The 18,440-nt window shown below is 42.4% G+C and overlaps 1 protein-coding gene across 4 annotated transcripts in view; it reads left to right on the top strand.

Annotated features, from left to right (window-relative positions):
* Positions 1-18,440, top strand: part of sema3fb (sema domain, immunoglobulin domain (Ig), short basic domain, secreted, (semaphorin) 3Fb) — a 61,228-nt gene that overhangs the window by 19,144 nt on the left and 23,644 nt on the right. The gene's annotated exons all lie outside the window — the stretch shown is intronic.

Below are 18,440 nucleotides of genomic sequence, written 5' to 3'. Positions count from 1 at the left end.
GCAAATATCAAGCGTATGCAATTTAACTTTCATACAGAAATGAATGAGAGGTAGACAAAAAGCATTTTACAACCTGTTGTGTGTTTTGGAAAACGCTCAGCAGGTATCTAACATCTATCTGATTAGTAGTTAATGAGATAAAATATACAAGAGCACTGGCATGACTCTCTAATGATAATGTACATCAATTAATCTCCCAGTATTCCCAGTGGTGATATACAGCTGTTAATCGCACATTATTCTCAAATATTGTCTTTGCAGTGAACTCTCTCTCTGGCTGAGATACAAGCCATACATCTCTGATGAATACTCGACATTCTCAAGATAAACTCGCCTGGGGAAACAGATTACTCTCTCCTCACACAGAGGTTCCAGAAGAGCTCTGTTTTGACTTGTCTGGCTTAATTGCTGTGTCAATTAAAATGTTTTTCAGAAACATCATGTGGGCAGGGCAGGGGCCGGGAGAATCGCAAGAGGCTCCGTCTTGTTCACAGCTGTGCATTGCCTCCAGTGTTGATGCAGAGAGAGTGAGAGAAAGTGAGGCAGAGTTGTTCGGGTGCTAAAGCAGTGAGCAGCCAAACACAAGCGTGAGGTGTGCATTCTCGTCCAAATCAGATGAAAATATTACACCGAGATAAAAGGAACCAAGAGGCACCTTTATCAAGATAATGTACAAAAGTGAGATGAAGCTAAGCTGGAAGTGCTGGTGATGCAGTGAGTGTAGATCCAAAGTCAAGTAAGATGGACTTTTGAGGAAATTGTGAGAGATGGAGCAGTTTTCAAAAAATGAATAATTAGATGAACAGAGTAAGGGACTTAAACACAAGGAAAGCATGTGGCAGTTGCCTTTACAATCTAACTTTGAGCCTGCTCATTGAAATTGGTGCAAATGTTATCACCAAGGCTCTCTGTGTATACTGTGCATCAATGGGGCCAATGATAACATGCCATGTTAACTGCTAACACATTGGAGCTGAGTTTTGTTCTGTTTGGCAAAGTGTAAGAAATATATTAATGTTGTTCCGTTTCGGACAAGAAGGACTCGACCCACAATGGGTTTCTTACCAAATTGAGGTTTAATTTGAAGTTGCTGCAGGGCCACAAAAGAGTGTGAGAACGAAATACTTCCCTGCACAGTGAGGTTTGCTGGGTCTTTGGTTCTTCATAGATACTAAGGCAGTGTTCAGACCAATATTAGTACTGCAATAAAAATAGATCATTCATGGCAACAAGACCATTGCACATTGCAGAGCTCGTCAAGCAAGAACGCTTTATCTGGGTCAACCTTTGTCACTAAACAATCCGACAACGCACTGCATTGGCCAGTTAAATATGTGCAAACACACATTTCTGACATGTTCTGCCGTTTACCTCATGATAGTTGAGATGGAGGATAAAATGAATGCCATCTTTGTGGATAACTGTCCAGAGTTGCAATGCTTTGTCTTACAAAGCACTGTGTGGTGTTTTTGCATCGGATCAGCCTTTAAAATCATGGTCTATTACTCAAACTGGACTTGTATTTAATCTTCTCAATACCTGTAGCAACCTGCCTCAACCAACATAGACCCTTGCGTTTTTTAACACCATGCTATTTTCGGTCCGAACACCCACTAAGGTCTCACTAAAGAGGAGCCCTCAAGGTCCGTCATAGCAGAACATTGCCTCAAACCAGGATAAAGTAGACATTACTGCAATTATCTCAGTTACATGGGGCCCTGAAAATGCTTACCCTCTCCTATACATTTTTTCATTTTCCTCCTCTGGCTCTTATTTGTCTGTCATTTGTGTTGCATGGATAAACAGATAAATCAATTCTAGAAGTGTATAGTTTCCAGTCTATGAAGTAAACAAGTGAGTGCCTTCTCACTGAAAAAAACTTTTGGTCCTGGGATGCCACCTCCCCACTGGTGTCTTGTCTCAATCATCTAGGAATTCACTCTGAACAAAAGCTGTATTTTAACCACTTTGCAATCTATACTTCCGGCCTCTCCCCCAGCTCATTACCCACTGCCAGAACTGCTCATGAGGAGGGCTGCAAGGTCACAGAGTAGGATATCCTGCCTGTCAGTCAAACGTCAGGGCTGTCAGGTGTGTCTCGCTGTTGCAGATTTAAACTCAAGTGAGGAAAGACTGACTGGTCATTAAAATCTCACAGGGAGGCCGAGTTTTGATTCTGTCAAAGTTCAGTATACTTCCACAGCTGTCAAGCTGTCTGTAAGTCTGCTGCCATTTGTGGATGTCACCTGAGGCACGACTAAGTCGAGAGAACATGTTTCCTCTTGGTTAATGAGGAAGAGGGATAATGATTGGGGGGTGGGGGGCAAAGATGAGGAGGTGTGGGAGAGATGTGATTGACTTTTCTTTTCTTAAGTGTTTTGTTTTTGTAGACTCTCTAGGCTTCTGTCACAGTGCTGACCCCAGGTCATATGGGATTAATATTGTGACCAGAGGATGAATGCAGAGGACTTTGATTAAATTTAGAGTTTCCTGCCTCAGAGTAGATGAACCACAGGATTTAGAACAGTTTTAAAGGAAATATATACTGGGGCTACCAATACTTCCTCTCATTCTGGTGACCCTGAAGGAATATGTAATGGAAAATTAGTGAATGAAGTCAATGGAGAATGATTTGAGTGACATTCCAGGTGGAAAGGATCTTTATGAGCTTGCCTACAATGTTTGTAGATATTTGTTGCAGTTCTGTGACTAAAATATTTTCTCTCTGTAACCTAGGTAGCACCAGACAGCCATGTATTGCAGTACAACACTTGTTTGGTCCATTTAGACTTTTCATTTACTTCTCCTGTCAGCCTTCTGCTCTCCTCCCACTTACTCCCTGCTGCGTTCTGCTGCAGCCTGAAAAGTTATAAATGACTGTGGATTTGGGAGCCTTTTGTGTGGGGGAGTCCCTTTGTAAACTTCAAATGTTTGGGGTCAAAGCAAGGCTATCATGCAAGGAGAAGAGTTATGAATGTGTGAATTGCAACTTTGTTATTAAGATGATAAAAGGAAGTCCTAGAGCTATAGTCTATCATACTACCCCAACTAACAACAGAAAGGTTGTTAGAGGGAGTGTGGACCTGTCAAATAAGGAGGACGAGTGTTCAGAGAGACATAAAGCTTTTTTCCCACCTGGCTGTGGTGCAACACTACTGGAAAGCAGCAGCACTGACCTCTAAGTGCACTCAGTCTCTTGAAGAGATTGCAGCTTGTGACAGACCATGATGCTGCCCCATTAGCTGAGATAAGGCAGGCAGGGATTGAGAAGCTCAGATCAATGAGTCATTATGGGGAGTGCAGAGATCTGGCCACAAACGCTGCCAGAGCCAGAGCGGGATGCTTATAGTCATGGCTTAGCGGCAACGCAGCCCAGCAATCCCTCAGCCGCTTCCCACCAACCTGCAGTGAGGCCATCCTGGTAGAAAAACCCAGCAGGATTTTCTCTGGATTAACAGTTGATTCCATGTCAAATATGCTATCCAGGAATAATGACACAGGGCATCAACCTTTTCACCTGACACTCTTCAGATTGCCAGAGCAGCCAGTAGGTTTATTAGCATTACGTGGTTTACTTTAAGTCCCATTTATGGATTCTGCTTTTCGGTGGAATGTAGCGGTTACCCCCTGGGCTCAGTTGTTCTTTCATGTGAAAAGAGGATTTAGCTTTTATTCAAAAGATAACTGTCTGGTAAAAGAAAGATACTTAACAGGTGTTTTCATGCAGCTAAGAAAAGTGATAAAAGGTTTTAAAGGATTTTGGTGTATTACAATGAAAGGTCTTTATTTTGATAGTTTTGGCCACTATTCCCATAAGTTACGATAACATTTTTCTCAAGTAATTGTTGAAATCTGGGAAAAGGATTACATTGCTACAACATCTGACAGGGCAAGAAACGAACTGTCAGCCACTCAGACTGATTGTAAACTGAGATTGTAAATTGAGATTATCTAAAACCTTTTAAGTAGTGGTAAACTGAAAGTGAGCACAGCCAAGATATGTGTAATAATCACACTTTGGACTGTAAAATGGCACACAACTGTGCACAAAGTTGGTCTGTAAAGTGTGAAGGATGTTAATAACAGACAGTTTGGGTAATACTGCAAGTTTAACCGGTTTTCTCTTCCAAATAAGTTTAGCTTGCCTGGGGGTGTGCTTACAACCTTGTCTGACTGTTTGACCATCTTGACAAGCTTTTCCTAACAGGAAGATCATTGTTGACCTCTCTCTGTGGCTCTGACTATTTGTTTAGTGCTTATAATGAACAGGAAATGTATGAAGTGGTCTTAACAGCGACAAGTAGGCAGACAATGGACACATGTTTGTATTATTCTTACAACTGATCCGTAATGTCCCTGTATTGGTAGTAAACAGCAAGATAGATGCAAGAATGTGTCTGTTTTAGGAATCTGTTGGTGGAGTTTGATGTTGTGCACTGAAAATGCCCTTTCTTCCTTGAGGCTCAATATGTTCCTTTAATAGCCACTCATCTGTGTTACTGTCTGACTACATTTTGGTTGATATTGATCTAACATGAAAGGGGAGCCCTTAAGTGAATGTATAAAAAGTCCTGCTAATCAATGATTGACAGTTGGTATTTCCCTCATCAAGGTCACTTTGCCAATTTCAGTGCATAGCAGAGCTGCAGGGCAATCAAGTGATGAGTGAGAAGGAGGGTTTGTTTTGTCTCTACAGATTCTGACTTACCAGAGGGAGGTCAAGCTGAGAGAACGACTTTCAATCACAGTGGTACTTCAGCTTCAAGAGCAGGACAGAACATGGCTGAAAGGAGAAACTGGGAAAATCAATCTTTGTGCCACAAACGTATCTGCACCCGGCTAGACATAAGGCTGATGGGATGGGCTTTTTCAGTCTGTCATTACAGCTACCACAGTCCATCTGGGACACAACCACAGTGCTGGCACTTTGCAGTAAAATCTAGTCAGAATGAGCAAATTACTTTTGAGTGTGTTTTTGTCAGCCATTTGATTCGTGTAATGTATACACAGTGTTGAAAAGAAGATGTATGGTCCAGCAGTTAGAGTTCTGCCAATACAACCTGTGGAGTGGCATTTCACCCACAAAACGTACTAAATATCACTGTTTAACCTGGTTGCACCTGAATTTGCCAGATACATTTTGACAAGTACCTTTACTTTTGACGTGTTGAAATAGAAGCTAGTCCACTAAATGAGGTCCTGCTGGGCTGTCAGCGAAGTAAGACCCATCGAGTTGCTCACTTATGACCTCCTTATATAAGATTACATGTCTGTATTGCTCCTTGGTCAGAGTATTGCTGGTGCAGACAGGCAGCAGAGTTTTGTTCGTAAAGATCCCTTAACTCTTTAGGTTAATTCTGTTGGGAGTGTGAGAAAAAAAGGAGAAGCCCCCCTTGATTTAGAAAGCATATTGCCTGAGTTGGGAAAGAAATGAAGTGTTTATGGTGGGGCAAAAAGAGGCCATACTAGGGGGGTTTGAAGGAAGAGAATGAGGATGCTTTGGCTGTCTGTATCATCTTTTCTCTCCAAGGGCTGAGATTTTGGTCAGCATTGCCAAAGCAAACACCTCCATATTACACCTCAGAGGGACCAATAAGAACCTTTCACACGCTTCTTGCTTTCGTTCGTTCTGTGCCGTCCATCTGGAATGACCTCAGTCTTATTTTCAGAGCACGTTTTGCATGTGTAGAGGAACTGCCGTAATGCACACTTTCAATTTGTATCCATTACAGCGTTGTTGCAGTTCATGATTACATTGTGTTTAAATTTCTCCAGCTGCCGCATGTCTAAACCATCACGAGCCACACTTGTTGTGTGCGAGCTACTTGACCTGTGTGTGCGTGTGTATATTTGCATGCTATACATATTATCTGTACGTGTGTGAGAAACAGAGGGATGAGGCCCAAGAAGGCATGTCATCAGCCTGAAGCACACACACACACATCTCTTTCTCACCCACTCTGTCTGCTTCTCTCTCTATCCATCTCCTGTAGTTATCAGGCTGATTTTATCACCCTGTTAGCTGCGGGGAGATTACCAGTGACAAACTGGGATGGCTAAATCGGCTTGGTAAACTCGCTGACCCTGCAACCCCCCCACCCCCCTTTATCCACTATCTGCCTAACACCACCTTACATGGGCATAGAACATAGTCTGCCAAAATAACAGCCTTAACACAGATAAAGCTCAGAGGAACTATCCAGGTGAAGACTGAATATAAATCATGAATGCCCAAATAACTGAATCAGGACACATTATTCACTCATATAGTGCCAATTACTTTGAATGGGAAAAATAAAATGGATTAAGTTGTTTGTTTTAATAACCATATTCTAAATGTCAAGTTTGAGAGTTAGGGAGTATATGTAGGTAATGACATGTTAATGTTCCAAAACTCTGGATTGTACTTTTGTGTTTGGTCTTAACATCAACTGAAACAGAACCAGTGAAAGACTCAGAAACATAAATTGGTCAGTTGAGGACAACCTCTCCCACCAGATTGATTCCTCTTGTCTTAAGGGAACCTATTATCTCGTTCTGACTCAGAAAGAGGATAAGAGTGTAGAGGCTTAGAAGGCTCTTTAAAACGAACAGCAGGCTTATACCATCAGAGGGCACGATGGAATCAGTGACTTTTACTCTTCACTGTATTGTAGCCACAGGACAGGTCTCCTTTAGTGGCTGCAGAACTGTGCTGGTTCATAAGGGGTTAGCCCTGTGACCCTGCATTCCCATGGGAGCATGCGTTAGGGATGCAGGCAGGCCATTTAGGACTTCCCCTGGCTGACAAGCCCAGCAAGGCAGCGGCAGCCGAAAACACAAAGCTGTTTATAAAAGGCTAATCACCTTCATTTCAGATGAGCGCCCTTTGAATAGCGAAAGTAAGTGATGAGGCAAAATGCAATGACTGTGCTGACATACACATGGAAAAATGGGATTTGTCTTCTAAGCCCACTTCCTGTCCCCAAGGCCTGGGAATCAGGGGCACATCGGAACTCACTGATTGTCTGCCTCAGTTCAAAGAAGGGATGAATGAGAGAGATGTCCCATCAGCCTCCTGCTTTCATCAACATCATATGCCTCATGGCAAACATGACTGATGATCATCCAGAGAAGCTCTACATCAAAAATAAAATGGTAAAGGCTTCCTTCTCCTAACAAAACATCCCTAAAAATGAAACTCAGGCCAAACACAACTTGTCCTTAACCCTGCCCCCACCAAGGAACAGGAAGATAAGCGCTGAGGTGGCACCTCATGCACATACCCAGGGTGAGGGAACAGCAGGAGCCTGGTGGGAGGAAGAAACCTGGAGCAGAGCCACAATGGCTGCTGTCACAATCTGTCCTGCTTTCCTGTCATTCTCAGGAAGGGGCTGGAACAACTGGACTCCCACACTGTGACCCCACACTGCTTCAACAAATAAGGCATTCATAACCACAGGGCATGATAGTGGGTCACTGGTGTCAGATACATTAGGTTTCTATATCCTGTGTCTGTTCAATTGTAAATCTTCCACTGGCCTGTCAGGATGCACCTGAGAAACACAGTGATGTATTGTCTCATTGAGACATTTTCAGCACTGCCTGTCACAGTTTTTTCAGTGGTGGGTTTTAATTTGCTGTTTTTTTTTTCTCAGGAGAAGAAGTTACTCCATTGATACAAATAAAATATCAGTTACTTTCCCTCTTCGGATGAAAACTACTTGGAAATACCCAATGGCAAATCTGCACAGGATGCTGACTCAGTTTATCAGAGCACAGCTTGGAAAACAGTTCACATGAGATTAATAACAAAAAGGAAAACTGAAAACCTTAACTGGAAGTCAGCCAGTGGCACCTTAAACCTGCCTTTTTGAGGCAATCTGTTGTGTCTGACAGTTGACATTGACATAAGATATTCTTTGTCACACTAGAAAGATCACAAAGACCAATATTTAATAATATTTAAAAGTGAGAATGTCATTTATGATGATAAGTAAAAAAAAATGTAATGGAAACCCCTGAGCAAGTTCTCACAGAGCTGACAGATCCGCTGTAGATCCAGCTATTGAAAAATCACTTTGTAGCTGAAATTTGACAACAGCTGTCCGTAAGTTGGAATGCAACTGAACTTAGACTCATTGAGGGTGGATTAATTTAGCTTCAATAGGGCTACTGTCATTTAAAAATCTTTCAAACTCTCTCCCATGTCTCGTCTAGTTCTGTTTTTTGGTTAAGCAGAACAAGGATTCAGTATTTTCCCCAACAGCCTGAGTTAAAGCCCTCTCCATTTTCCAGTTTTAACACTGAGCAAGAGAGAGATCCATCTTCATTACAACAAGGCTGTTCTGGTCTCATAGCTGTGTTTCTTACCCAGACAGCAGAACCAGAGATGGCCAAGTGTCTCTCTGCCTCTGAGTGTGTCCAGTATGTGGGGATTATACTCTGACATGAAGCTGAGACATACCAGGTTAAGATAAGTGAGGCTAAAGGTAACAGGGCTCTTTCAGTCACGGCTTTATGTTTAGTCTTTGTGGCTGCTCCTCAAAGGTCTTCTGCTAACTCTGATACAAACACTTCAGTGCATACTTGCCAGCTACCTTCTCTGGCGTCTGTACTAAATCAGCATTAAAATTAATTTACCATGCTAAATGTATTCAGGAAACCAGAAAGTATGCACATAACTGTGGCTAGACAGATACCATATACCAGTGATTCATTGGTTCACAGGGTGTAGTAATTCATAGTCTTAGTGCATGTGGTTCTCCGCTGAGCTGGAACTCTGGGCTGGGAAGTGTTAGAGTGATGGCAGAGAGGTTACAACACTGAGCTCAGTGAGTCTTGCTCGATATACACTCTCCCTCTTTCCTTTATTGCTGTTGAACACAGGCTCATTGCGATTCTGGACAAGCCATCCAGTAATGCCACTTTACCCCAGGCAATCCCTGTTTCCTGATTCTACTCAGGCTGAGGAGAGATAACCCTGACCCTGAGCTAATCCCAGATTAAACCAGAACATAAAGCGCTGCCACTGCTGCCCAGCGACCTCTGACCTCCTCATGTCTCCTGGCTCAGACTGCAGTAGTCCTGCTGACCAACACTTGCAAAAGCAGGTTTTATCCAAGAGCATCCAGACCAGGTTTGAGAATTCTTCCATTTAAAAGAAGAATGAAAGATCTAAGATTACTGTAGACAGAGGCAGCAGCCATTTACTAGTGGTAGAGTCTCCTGTGATTGACAATGCAATTGATTCACATCAACAGTCCGTATGTGGAGGTTGCAGGAATTGACACGCGGGATGGGAACAGGGCAAGATGTGTCACTGTTGAGGTAGAGACGGTTAATAAAGCACATGTCTGTTAAAACAGAGCCGTGTTTGTGCAGATGTATGCGATTAGATCAAGACTCTCCTGGGAGGATCTCCTTCCCTTCTAGTTCTCCACATTTCACATCCTCCTCAGCTGGATCTCTACTTACATTTTTGCTATATGGAAAGAGAAAGGTGCTCATTTGCTTGGAGCAAATGCGGGTCCAATTATTGACTTCAGATGTATCAGAGGTCCTAGTCTGACACCTAAACAAGGTGAAAATTAAAAGGAGAGATGGTTATGTCTTTTGTGATATGAGTAATATAAGCTTTGGACACGGATTTCTTCTTTGATGTTGTTCAACCAATTCTGTACTAGAGCACACATCTGTCTGCTGTTACAAGAGTTTACATGAAAATGGAGACAAATGTCCCCACATCCGCCCCCGCTCCCTCACCCTCTCTGCCTGTCCATCAGCACGCTGGGCTTGGCAGGCAACAGGAGAGGGGCTTAGGTGATGGGAGCCAGAGGCCCTGTGATAAGGCCATCTCTCCGCATGAGAGCTCATCAGAGCTGACAGTGAATACAAATTGGTGCCATTAGCAAAGGGGGGAGAGTGGATGGAGGAGGGGCGGGGCACTACAGTGGCTCCTAATTATAGAGCGGGTGAGCCCCCCAGGTCGGCAGGGGAGTGGCGGGGCACAGGGGGTGCAATGGTAACGAGGTGGCGACGGTGGTAAACAGTGAGGTGTCACGTCTCACACTGACACAGAGCATCAAGGTGCAACTTCTGGATACGATGAGGTCAGAAGCGTTGGTTAATGATGTGTGATATGGGAGCGCTTTTACTGCATATCTATTATGAGGGATCACATTTAACATGTGTTGAGACAAAAGAGGGTCACACATTTTCCCTAGTGAGGGAGCTAACAGCAACAGAATACAAACAACATGCTATGAATAGCCAAGTAGCTTCTCTTTATTGTGGTTTAACGGTTGGTAAATCCTAGCAGGGAGTAAAATCAAATTCACTTAATGATTATTTTGTGTGTTTCTGGTCTTAATGACATCTTAATTTGATGTAAAGTGAGAATGAGGCAACACATTTGATCATATTTATCATTGTTCTGTTTTCAGGATTCAGTTTGCATTATCAAAGTGCATGGTGTCCGAATGTGGCGTCAGGTGTTTCTAGGATGACAAATAGTAGACCAATCACAGCCTTTGAATGCATAGAAAAGCACTTTGTTACTATAATGAAGGTTTAACCAGGCATTAAAGCAGAAAACTTTCAAGAAATAATTTTACACAGGAAATCAGGATAACTTTGTTTAGTTTTTATTCCATCATCTGCCATGCTTTTGTGTAAGCTACTGTCGATGACCTCAGACAGGGATTCTCTGCATTGTTTTCCTTAAGGTGTCAGTCTGCTTCAACCAAAGTGCTTGTCAAATGGTCAAACTTTGTCTGAAACCCCTTTCCCCAACACCTTACTGATGTTAGACGTGGGTGGGGCTGCATCCGACAATGTATAAACATTTTTGCCTTAAGATGTAGTCAGACGACAGGTTGAACGAGGTTGCTTTGAGTATACTCTGCCCTTAAAGGTTGTAACCTCACACAAAGAGGTCAAGAAATTCATTGCTTAATTTGAAAAATGTTGCCTACATAGAGTAATAGTAATAGTTACTTGAAAAGTAAAACTGTTTTCCTACAAATTTACAATAAAAGAATTTTATTTCCCTTAAATTGATACAGCTTATCATGACCAGTAATGACGGTCACGGTAAAATAAACAGTGTTTACAGTTTTGCAACTGTGCAGAGTAGTGTTGTAATACCGTTGTTTGTGTCATGCCTTGTTAATTCCACCAAGTTTGAAGTATGCTGATAGTGAACAAAGTTGGTTGTGTGGATGCTTTGTACATATGGGCCAGGTGTTTGCACAAACATGCTGTTATGTCTGTGTTTTCCTTCCTAGCAGCACGCTGCAGAGCCTGTCTCTCCACCAAGATGCAGACACACACAGAGAGTTGATGCAGCGAAGCTTGAGCATGTCGCTGAGAACACATCACAAAAGATTACCATTCCTTTGTGGACCAGGCTCTTTGGTATTACCAGTGGGTCAGATCATATCTCTGGATCCTGTGCCCTTGCATATTTGTTATCTGGTGAATGACGCGTCCTATCTGATGTGACACAGTGGCCGAGCCTCTGACCGCTTTTATTATCCTCCGTCCCACAGAGTGACTAAGCCGAGGCGAGCAGCTGCTGCGTTCTCATGCTGTTATCGTTCCTTTTCATTTAGCAGCGCAGCTAACCTCATACCCAGTCTCCAGTAATCACACAGGCATTCTTTAACAACTGTGTCACTTCTCTACTGGCTTTGAAGCATGCAGCGCTCACAAACCCAAATAACTCATGTAAATGTTTGACATGAAGACAGTTTGTGTTGAAAGAAACTGTTGAAGGAGAGTGAGGGAAGGCGCAGTGGGTCCAGAGAGCCACTGATTAAAAGTGACTCTGCTAACAAGATAGCAGCGCAGGTGCCAGTTCAGCCTTCCAGTGGCCACACACTTGTCCAAATGGAGGAGAAGTTCTTTAATCTTCATGGTAATGTGTTCAGCGATTGCCCCTATATTAAGTACTTCCTTACCATGCAGATACAGGAAATCACTGTGAGAAAGATTTGCTAGATCAAGATAACACAGAGAACACAACCGTTCTCAGATACAGATACCTGGATATGAGCCAACTCCATTACAATTGTGTAAATTCACAGATATTTTTTTTAAAATAATGTATTCAGTGAAATAATTTGAAAATGATTTGTCATGTGTTGTGATAGGTACAGTGTACAAGAAGATTCTTGTACTTTTGTGTGCTTTTTACAGCTTTTTCAGGACACTTTATAATGAGGTGCTAATTAATTTACACCCAATGGTTAAATGCCACACAGCAAGGTCAATAGTTATATATTAAACTTAAAGAGCAGATTGCTCAAAAAAACATGAATTCATTAAGTAAACAGTAATTTTCCCAACTTGCAATCAGTCCAAAACATCATCGAGAGAAAGGCCAAGAATATTCTTAGACTCTGAACAGTTGGCATGTTTGCAATAGATAAGTAAACAGAAATCTGCTGAAGCAACATTAGAAGGCCACGTTACCGTAGGATGAAGACAGATTGACACAGTCCTCCCAGATCACACAGCAGATAGCAGCTGTCCGTGTGCTCAACCTCAGCCCTGATTCTCAGATTCATCTCCACTTTCCTGGCAAACATAACAAACATTAACTGTGCCAGAGAAAACAAATGTACCTTTATGCAGACACTTCATAAATAGTTCAGTGACTAAGACACATATGAATTAATGAAAAAGTCTGTCATTTCCTTACCTAAGTCTCTTAAACCTGTGGCACTGTCGCTTATGGCGTCTCAACTCATTACTGCACCTTGTTAAAAGCTGACCCAACCGCCAACAAGGCCACCATGCTATTTTCCAAAAAATGTCTCTGAAGCTATTTTGTGCAGAGTTCCATCACTGCTGTTGAAATGAAGTGTGCCTTCTGAAGAGTAATAAGACTGTCTTAACCGGAGTTTTCCTCCTCTGCATTGACAGCATTCAAAATATTTGGCTGGGATTCCTGACAAGTGTTGCCTTTGATGTGTGAGAGCATGCCACCTCTCCCGCCCCCTCTTAAACACCCTAATTATCACTCCTGCCACTCCGGTGTGTGTGAACTAACACACCTCTTTCTGACGGGTTGGAAAGTGCCTCAGGACACTACTCAGGTAGAGCAGCTTATCTGTGATGTGCCAGGGGCTAACAGGGTATTTCTGTCACATTATAACACAACATTAGAATACTGAATCAAGCATTAAACACAACATTTTTCTGTTTTGTGCTGTTTCAGTCCAATTGTTGATAGCTTGTGTGTTCCAGCTCTAATACTTGATCTTGAACACTGATCTTTCTGTGATCCCTGGACAGAAGGACGGCCTGATGCAGTGGCTGCAGTTTCTAATTATCAGCCACACGTTCCACAGGGGAAAACCACAGACCTGTGAATTGAGCAGGTGATTGCTACACACTTCGCTCCACATTGCTCCCTTCCTGTGCAGTGTCAAAGCAACAGAGCGCAAACTTTTGTCTCTTCCCATCACCATCCCCCATCCTCTTTACCTTCAGTTGTGCTCTACAGGGAGTAGTGCCGGCTTCAAGCAGCAACACGCTCTGCTCTGTCATTGGCAGCGGCCTGCAGTTTTAATTTACCCAATTTGAAACCAGAGAAATATGTAGTGGGTGGAACACCCATATCAGTGTCATGTAGCGAGTGTGCTCTGCGCCGTCAATTGCTAGGATGTGTATACTGCCTTTTAATTCTCCAACTCTCCTTCTCACTCTGTGGATATTTTGTTTAAACACAGTCCAGAGTTTTCCATGATCCATTCACTTGCCTGATGCTTCTTGTAGATTTGCCAGGAAAGTTATGAGTGGGATGGGCTGTGTACTGCTAAGTCACAGTGGATGCAGTAATCGTTCCTTAATGAGAGGAAGCTCTAATGTTACCGAGGCACACAGTGGAGTAGGACGCATTAACAGCTGAATATGATACATAAAATCCAGTCTTCCTCTTTCCCTTGTGTGACAGCATGGGGGGAAATCATTTCATATAAGACACAGTTTGCCATGTGTGCTTTCTTATTTCTGGAGATGTGATCTTGACAGTGTACTACATGCCAGTGAAATTTTCCTGTCCAAACATATTTCCAAAGTAAACTCGGCCCGTGGGCTATTAATTTGAGATGGAGTGATATGCTATAACATGTAGGCCTGCAGCCCTGGAGATCACCGTCAGCAGCCAAGTATTCTCTCAGGAGGAGGAGGTGCTGGCTCAGTTTGACAGTGAGACATGTCTCTCCTCTATGTTTCTATACCTCATTTAACCAGGCAAGCTGACAAAAATACATACTCATTCATAATGGTCTGAGGAAGGGGCTGCAATAGGATTTCCAGTGCAACCACTGTATTGTACTACAAACCACTAACCAGCCCCACTGCAGCAGCTCAGGATGAAACATGCATGGAACACATTTGCACTCACCTGCAAACATGCATGCATGAAGTTAATATGTGCATTGTTTAATAAACTAGAATGTGTAGCGAATGAAGAACTCAGATACTCAGTTACAGCAATCTGTTTTCAATCACAGAAAAAGAATCTAATGAAAGCAATAAAAATATATTGGCCAATAAATAAAATAAACCATCTGTGTACTTTTTGCTGTTTGGCTCTTTATTTTAGTGTTGGCCCAGCTTCACTGCTACTGGATAACACTTTTTTTTCCATAAATACAGACTGTATATGTAGTTGAGATTTTGCTGTTGTACATGCAGACAGATCGATGAAAAAAGTAACCTCACAACCTCAGACAGATAGTGTTTGAGGTGGTTTGAGGTACAAATTTTGTGGCTTTTCCTAAAGTGACCCATATTATACAAAAATGGAAATATTTCAATTTTTTTGTACATAGAAGGGGTTAAATTTTTTTATTCAAAATTTTTAAAATCACCATTGAAAAATGTTGTTGCATTTTCACATTCAATAACATTAATTGAAAGAAGAACACACTCTCTCTGCTCTCTGACAGCTTCGTTAAGGATTAATCACCCATCTATTAATAACAAATATATTTATGAATGAAAAACAGATTTGTGGTTCAGAGGTTTGGTAAAGAGACTAATTATGAGTCAGAATATGAACAGTATGCAAGGGTTTAAAAAATCATGCTTATCAATAGCACAAATGCACTTGCTACCCCGAGGTGTTGCTTGTGGCTATATTTCACTTTGCAAAATTCTGTAGAATTTTCAACATATTATTGATAAATGCCATGACACATTAATCAACAGAATTGATTTGATAATTTTATTTTCTACAGGGAAAGTTGTGTGTCGGGTGTCAAATAGACACAACACTGAATATTTTTGTGTCTCGCCAGCACTTCATGTGAAGAGCTATGCGCACAGCTCACCAGATGCAAGCTTCATGGAAATGTTGCACTCCGTCTCTCTTCACTTGTGATCTGTAGCTCTGCTCTGATGCTGAAATGTAACTACAATGTGTTCAGGCCTCATCTTACCCAGTTATGTATCCTTACACACCGACAGAAACCTTTCTTGCAGCCAGAGCTGGAGTGTTAAGTTGTGGGGACTGGCAGTAGGCTGCGTCAGCCAGAAGCTCCTTGAGATGCTGGGAGAGAGGAGAGGATTGTCTGTGCTCAGCAGACTGAGGAGAGTGGACCGGATCGCCGCTCACTAGTGAACTGAGCTCCCACTCCTGTCTAATCGCTTTACTTTCTGTGCACTACTATGCTTGCACTACTTGTGAACATGAACACGAAGGATTGCCAGTGAGAAAAAACAGAGAGAAGTCTCATGTTGTTTGCATGGAGGTGCAGGTGTCCCAGTGTAAGAAAGTAAATGAACTGAGTAAAGGGTGAAACATTGAGTGTGAGGATCGGGTTCCCTCACCGGCTTACTTTCACCTCTAATAGTGCCATTGCCATTCCACAGGGGGGAAGTGGTGCATTTTCCGAAACAAAGCCCCCGCTGTGTGTGTGCAGACCCCCCAGAGTGAACCCTAAACCATGCATGCAGTAATGGGCTACTTTAAGAGTTTATCTGGCTCTAATAGACACACTTGTACACTGCTCCCAGCCTCTAAATCTCCAGGATAAGTCTGTGTTCGCGGAAAATGCTGTCATGCCCTAATGTGGCTGACAAAGAGCACAGTAGTTCAGCCTCTCTTGAGCCTTTCCTGTTCAAAATTATAATCTCCTACTGTGAATTTGCAGTTGTGTGTTGAAGGGGGAAATGGTGGATTGAGTGTGCAGTTGAATATATCAGAGATCAATAAAATGTGACCAATTGAATACATCAGGGTTCTTTTGCAAATGTAATTTACCTTTGTCTTTGATAATTTCAAACGTATCTTAGTGCAAGCTCTTGACCAAACATGCTTCTGTTATCTTGGGGGATTAGTTTTCTTTCTTTTCAGTGAAAAAATTTACCACACACTTACAATCCTACAAATTCGTCTTTGTCTTTTCAATGTGGGCACTCTTCAGCATCATTCTTCATCTGGCACATAGCAGTGCCGGATCTCTGCATGTCTGATTGTGACTGGGTGTTTGCCTGGCACCGGTCTCAGTCCAGGGACCTGCTGGGCTTGTTTCCACAGGCAGCCTGACCCCTGGAGCAATGTAGCAGCCGAGCTCAGTCTGCTGCCATTATACATCCTCGATCAACATTTCATCAGAGCACAATGCCATGTGCCCCTGCCTGAGGCGAAGGTTGACTTTGGGACTGAGCTGAGAAAGGCTAACAGAATATGGAATGATGTCTAGTAGCTGGAACACCTTCACACTTTTTTTTTTTTTTTTACCAGATTTCTTACTTATTTTTTCTTTTCTTAACCTGCAGGTTTGGCAGTTTCATGCAGTATTTAGACTTCAGCATGAGCTCCATATCCTGTGTAGCATTAACCCTGCAGATTGCAGCAGGTTTTGCCTCAGAAAGACTCTTAAATGCTTTAAGATACTTCAGCTATGATTCATTCGGTGTAATGAAAGAGCAAGGTCTCCTGCAGGGTTTGATTTCTTCAACACCATTTAATAGGCGTAGCTCCTTGTGGTGTAGTCTACATTACAATTAGATGTGGAGGATAAAGTGTGAAGAAAGATATTCCATTAGCGTTCATCACAGTGGTCCATGTGCAGGCTGTGACATAGAATTTTGTCATGCTGCACTGAGACCACACTATCTGTGCATTATCAGATGATTGTGCGCTTGGATTACATGAGTGTTTGTTTTTTTAATGCGTAGCTCTCTGTAGGGTGTGTTGTTGCTATGTACTGTTCACATTCCTCTTCAGCTGACAGATGGTCCCATCCAGCTACTCTCTGACAACAAACACACACACAGAGGAGTTGCTGACAACCTGCTTCAGGAAGAGCTTTGACTGGCCCTCGGAATTTGTGTGTGTACAATATGTGTCTTATCCGGTGTGTTTCACTCTACACACACACATAAACAAAGCAGATTGCTAGAGTGTATGGGGACTCATCATTCAACTTAAGTCGCCAACACAAATAATCACAGGGTCTGACCACATGTTGCAGCTCCTCTGCACAAGGCTCTGACAGCTGTCAATCACTCTGCTGATCTGTAAACATTCCTTTGGAGGGTATGGTTATTAAATCAAACTGTACAAATATAGCAAATCTAATGCTATTAATCTTTGCTTATTGACGTAACCCCTGCGTTAAATTTAGATCAGGCTGGAAATACTGGTAATATCAGATTCCATAGGGAGTCTGTTTAAAAAGGTCTCTAGATGGTGTTTATTTTAAGGCCCAATGGTGGACATGTTGATGGCTTTGCATGCTTTGGTGTCCAGACCTTTTCCTCAAAACTACCTCAACAACCTCACAGGAATGTTTCTTGGTGAATTCAAATGCACGCTACATGACCGCACATACAGAGCTTGCAGAAAAATATGTGGTTATTTATCAACTGTCTGAAACATTTTCAAAACCCTGAAATGATTCCTGTTCTTGAGGTGTTGCTTTTAGGGTCTGAAAACCCACGTTGAATTAATTTCATGTGTCCTTCCTTTAATTATACTCTGGCACACCTCTGTTCTGATGTATCATATGTAAATAATCAAACACAGCTAACTGTATTTGACAGGTTATACTCTGGTTTCCCTCCACCACATTTTTGGTTGCTAAATCAACACAAAAGTATTTGGCGTAACCTCAAAGTGTGGTTCTCTGTTTCAGCTTTCTGTGGTCTGTTGGTTGTAGAATAAAGGTAAACAGTGAAATGGGACTTTCCTGCTGTTTGAGTGGGACCTCGGTGTTTGTCCAACAATATGTGAATGCCACCCTCTAATGCCTCTCCCCCTATAGATTGTGGAGGAGTGTGTTTGTCTATGGTGTGGCATGGGGCCTTTGCTGTCTTAGCAGTGGCTTTTCTGCCCTGCCTGTACGTGGTTGCTGAACCCAGAAGAACGTATCAAACAAACACTCCAGCACGTAGCTGTAGGAAGATTGGGTTACTCTCGACATGAGAGGACGTGTTGA

The sequence above is a fragment of the Thunnus thynnus genome, chromosome 4 (genome assembly GCF_963924715.1).
Source record: "Thunnus thynnus chromosome 4, fThuThy2.1, whole genome shotgun sequence".
NCBI classification, from domain to species: domain Eukaryota; kingdom Metazoa; phylum Chordata; class Actinopteri; order Scombriformes; family Scombridae; genus Thunnus; species Thunnus thynnus.
This window is presented reverse-complemented; position numbering and strand designations above follow the sequence as displayed.